The 5051-nt window shown below is 49.9% G+C and overlaps 1 pseudogene; it reads right to left on the bottom strand.

The window, feature by feature from the left end:
- Nucleotides 1-2661: 2661 nt before the first annotated feature.
- LOC103244871 (transcription factor SOX-30-like) lies at nucleotides 2662-4790 on the bottom strand (annotated as a pseudogene).
- Nucleotides 4791-5051: the final 261 nt, after the last annotated feature.

Genomic DNA, 5051 nt, shown 5'->3' with positions numbered 1-5051 from the left:
TGGACCCTCTCAAAAGCCCTCAACCTTAACCTCTCCCACTTAGGATATGAAATCCTGGTCACACCATGTCCAATTCTGAATATTTAAAAAGAGATTGGCCGGGCGCGGTGGCTCAAGCCTGTAATCCCAGCACTTTGGGAGGCCGAGACGGGCGGATCACGAGGTCAGGAGTTCGAGACCATCCTGGCTAACATGGTGAAACCCCGTCTCTACTAAAAAATACAAAAAGCTAGCCGGGCGAGGTGGCTGGTGCCTGTAGTCCCAGCTACTCAGGAGGCTGAGGCAGGAGAATGGCGTAAACCCGGGAGGCAGAGCTTGCAGTGAGCTGAGATCCGGCCACTGCACTCCAGCTCGGGCGACAGAGCAAGACTCCGTCTCAAAAAAATAAATAAATAAATAAATAAATAAATAAATAAATAAACAAACATAAAAAGAGATTTAGGCTGGGCGCGGTGGCTCATGCCTGTAATCCCAGCACTTTGGGAGGCTGAGGTGGGCGGATCGTGAGGTCAGGAGATCGAGACCATCCTGGCTAATACGGTGAAACCCTGTCTCTACTAAAAATACAAAAAAAATAGCTGGGAATGGTGGGGGGCGCCTGTAGTCCCAGCTACTCAGGAGGCTGAGGCAGGAGAATGGTGTGAACCCAGGAGGCAGAGCTTACAGTGAGCCGGGATTGCACCACTGCACTCCAGCCCGGGGGAAAGATGAAGACTCTATCTCACAAAAAAAAGAAAAAAAAAAAAGAGGGATTTAAAAAGGAGCAAAGAGCAATGGCTGGGCCCAGTGGCTCAGGCCTGTAATCCCAGCACATTCTGAGGCCAAGGCAAAAGGATCACTTGAGCCCAGGAGTTCAAGACAAGCCTGGCCAACATAGCAAAACCCCATCTCTATTTTGTATAAAAATCTTTAAAAAAAGTAATTAAAACTTTGAAAAGGAGGAATGAAAATTATGTTTTCTCAACTGTGAAAAAAATGCTCGGGGGAAGGAAATGTATCACAGTACTAAGATGCTGACTAAGTTAGGAGGATGGGGATATTGTGGCTGGAGTATATTTGTTTTCCCTTTTCTAAACATCAGCATGTAAAATAAATTTCTGACCAGGTGTGGTGGGTCATGCCTATAATCCCAGCACTTTCTGAGGCCAAGGCAGGCAGATCACTTGAGCCCAGGAATTTGAGACCAGCCTGGGCAACACAGTGAGACCCTATCTCTACAAAAAAAATATAAAAAGATGTAAAAAATAATAATTAGCTGAGCAAGGTGGCCAGTGCCTTTAAGTTCCAGCTACTCAGTAGGTCAAGGTGGAAGGGTCACTTGAGCCTGGGAGGTTGAGGCTGCAGCGGGCAGTGATCATACTACATGATTCTAGCCAGGACAAGACAGTGAGACCATCTCTAAATAAACAAATAAATTTCAGCCAGGCGTGGTGACTCGTGCCTGTAGTCCTAGCACTTTGGGAGGCAAAGGTGGGCGGATGACCCGATGTCAGGAGTTCAAGACCAGCCTGGCGAACATGGTGAAACCCCGTCTCTACTAAAAATACAAAATTAGCCAGGCATGGTGGCATGTGCCTGTAATCCCAGCCACACAGGAGGCTGAGGCAGGAGAATCGCTTGAACCCAGGAGGCAGAGGTTGCAGTAAGCCGAGATTACGCCATTGCACTCCAGCCTGGGCAAAAAAGAGAGAAACTCCATCTCAAAAAATAAATGAATAAATAAATAAATTTCTTGGGGTTCCGGTTCTAAGTAAGATAGAGTCAGCATAGTCTGTCTCTCCCACTGGCTGAAACTGAAAGCCGTGGACAGGCTGCACGAAGCAGCCATCTGAGGACTCTGAAAAAGAAATATCAACAAGGCTGGTGCAGTTGCTCATGTCTGTAATCCCAGCACTTCGGGAGGCTGAAGCGGGAGGATCACTTGAGGCCAGAGGTTTGAGGCCAGCCTGGGGAACAAAGTGAGACTCGGCCTCTAGAAAAAATAATTTTTTTTTGGCCAGGGACAGAGGCTCACACCTGTAATCCCAGCACTTTGGGAGGCCGAGGTGGGCGGATCAGGAGGTCAGGAGATTGAGACCATCCTGGCCAACACGGTGAAACTCAGTCTCTACTAAAAATACAAAAATCAGCTGGGCTTGGAGGCACGTGCCTGTAATCCCAGCTACTCGGGAGGCTGAACCAGGAGAATCGCTTGAACCAGGGAGTCGGAGGTTGCAGTGAGCCAAGATCGCGCCACTCCAGCCTGGCGACAGAGTGAGACACCGTCTCAAGAAAAAAAAAAAAAAAGAAAGAAAAAATAATGGTTTTTTTGGTAGCAGCATTATCAGTAGCGGCCAGAAAAGCAATTAAAAACTCTGACACAGCAGAATCCTTTTATCTGACCAAAGGATCTGCGTTCTGAAAAGTGGAAGAGGAAAATCTTGATTGCCTTTTTTCTCTCTTCATCCTGTCACTTGGCCCAAGAGTACACCTCGCCATGGAAGCGACGTAACAGAGCAGGGAAACTAAAGGCCCCAATTTCTAGCTAGAGGACCAGGCAAATGTCTATCAAGAATACTTCTCTTTTTGTGCACAAAAATTAGTCCTATCTAAACACAAGGCCTTAAATTCGACTTTTAAAAAAATACTTCAGAATTTTGAAGGCGTTGGTGTATTTTACTGCTACATATACAAGTCGATCAGAAGTGATACCTGTGCAGACTCTGTCCTGAAAAGAATCAGTTCCATGACTTTACTTTTGTAGTTTAGACTTGAAAACTGCTGACACGCCCTATAGGGCAACACAGGCGCAGTTTCGAAAACCCGACTCCCCTGCTGTCTAATACCTGCATCTGAGGGCAACACGGTGAGCGGGACATCTTTGGTTTCGATTTTTACAGAAGGCTCCAGTAGGGACTGCATTTTAATAGGCACTGGTGTAAGGGGGACTTTGGTCAATCTTACCAGCTCTGAAGGCGGAGCTCCCTGAAACTGGATCCGGGCCCCAGGGGGGACCGTGTGGAGAGTCAAAGGGATCCTGAGGTCTTGCTGGTGCGGCCCAAAGGCACCGGACGTTGGGGCCAAGATGACCCCCGCACTGCCACGAAACCGGCCATTGGACGCGAGCTCCGCGCCAAGCCTGCAGTCCTCGAGGAGTCTCTCAGGTTCCTCCATTTTGATCACACCTTTTCGGATGGCCGCCGGGCTTTTGCCTTCCCCACCTTGCATCCTCCTCCTCCAGCTTGCCCTTCTCGTTCCCTCGGAATAGTCAACGGCCGGCCCGAGGCCTTCCAACTTGACCGCCCTGGAGGCTCTAGGACCGGTCTCGACGGCCCCCCGAGGCCCCACCGACCGGTCCAGGCAAGGCCCTGGCTCCTGCTTCTTGGCCTTGAGGTGCAGCGCCCGGGGCTGCACCAGGCAACTTGGGCCTGCAGGGGGCGCCCTCGGACGCGGCCGGCGGCGGCAGGAGCCACAGGACAGGCCTGAACTGCAGCTGGGAGAGAAAGCAGCGCCCTTGTCTAGAGTGTGGGGCTGTGGTAGCAGCAACACCTTCTCCGGCTTCACCTCCAGCAGCCGCTGGGCAGCACAGGGCACCAAAGCCTCCCTACACTAGGAGGCCACAGTAGCAATGGCGGCCGCGCATGGCGTGGGCAGTGACGGAGGGGTCTCCACAGCCACTGCCCAAAAGGAAGTGCCCTCGACCGGCAGCAGGGACGGAGCCGGACTCAAGGGGAGCGGCTGAGGCAGCGGCTCCTGCCTAGTTCTCTCCATGGGGGTTGGGGGATGCCCCGGCCTGGATTGTGAGCTCCGCCATTTGTTGGCGACCTTCCCCCTCCCTGTTTCGGTTAAGACCCTTGCAAGGCCTTTGCTACCCAGAACCCTATGCGGTTCAAAACACAGCTCTATGTCTCAGCCTCACCCAATCACAAGCGACCAATACTCCTGTCCAGCCAATCACAGGTGGGTTTTGTGGCTCTTCCCAGCCCATACTCTCTCCTCCCGCTGAGTCCTCAAATCAGGTGATGGCTGGAGTCTCAGGGCGAGTTGCCCATTTTCGCTCAGACTCTCCCTCTCTTGCGGAGTTCTCTCCCAGCATTGTCTTTAGTCATCTTTCCCCTGCCTGGAGCTGCGACAATGGCGTTGCCCAGGAAACGTTGTGCTTCCAGTCTGCTGAACTCCAGGGAATAAAGTCTTTGGTGTTAAGACACGCGATGGCCTTGTGCACTGGCTTTGTGCGGCCTAAGTAATCTGTCGGCCCTGAGTATCATCAGGACTTTTGAATCTTTGCCAAGGGAGAATGGGGGAGATTTTGCAACTTACCAATAACCCATTAGCTAATCTTGCTGGGAAAAGCCTTCAACTTTGTGCAGTTCTTGTTCTAGTTAAGCTTTCAATTAATCACCAGGTCCTGTGGCCCTACTTCCAAAATATTATACATCCCAAATTCATCCACTCCTTTGGGTCTTTACTACCATTATGCTGGTCCAGGCTCCCACCATCCTTCACCTGGATACTGCCAAAGCCCTGTAAATAATCTCCCTGTTTGTCAGCCTTGCCTCACTACACTCCAGCTATCTTTTGAAAATACAAATCTAAGGTTGTCACACTTTTCCTAAAGCTTTCCATGGCTGCCCACTGATATGTGATATGTGTGTAAAATCCTTGACAAAGCCTTAAAATCCCCAAATGACTTGGGATCTAACCACTACTACTACTACTATTACTACTACTACTACTATTACTAGGTTGGTGCAAACATAATTGTGGTTTGTGCCATTAAACAGTTACCACTCTAGCCCTGAGTCTTTGGGTTTCAGCCACATTGGCCCCCTCATCATTCTCTTTCTACTGAAGGGTCTTTAAACATGCAGAGTGTGCTACTCTTTATGTCGCCTTAATTCCTCCTACCCAGTTTTCAGTGCAGCTCAACTGGGACTTCTTCAGAGAAGCTTTTACTGACTGTGAAAATCAGATCTAATCTTGGTCTACTTATACCTCTATCACTTCGTTTGCTTACCACGATTTGTAATTAGAATTTTCACTGTGATGATTCCACTGCCTCTCCCACTTGA

The sequence above is a fragment of the Chlorocebus sabaeus genome, chromosome 23 (assembly GCF_047675955.1).
Source record: "Chlorocebus sabaeus isolate Y175 chromosome 23, mChlSab1.0.hap1, whole genome shotgun sequence".
NCBI lineage: Eukaryota > Metazoa > Chordata > Mammalia > Primates > Cercopithecidae > Chlorocebus > Chlorocebus sabaeus.
Note: the sequence above shows the minus strand (reverse complement) of the source record. Positions and strands in the feature narration are given on the sequence as shown.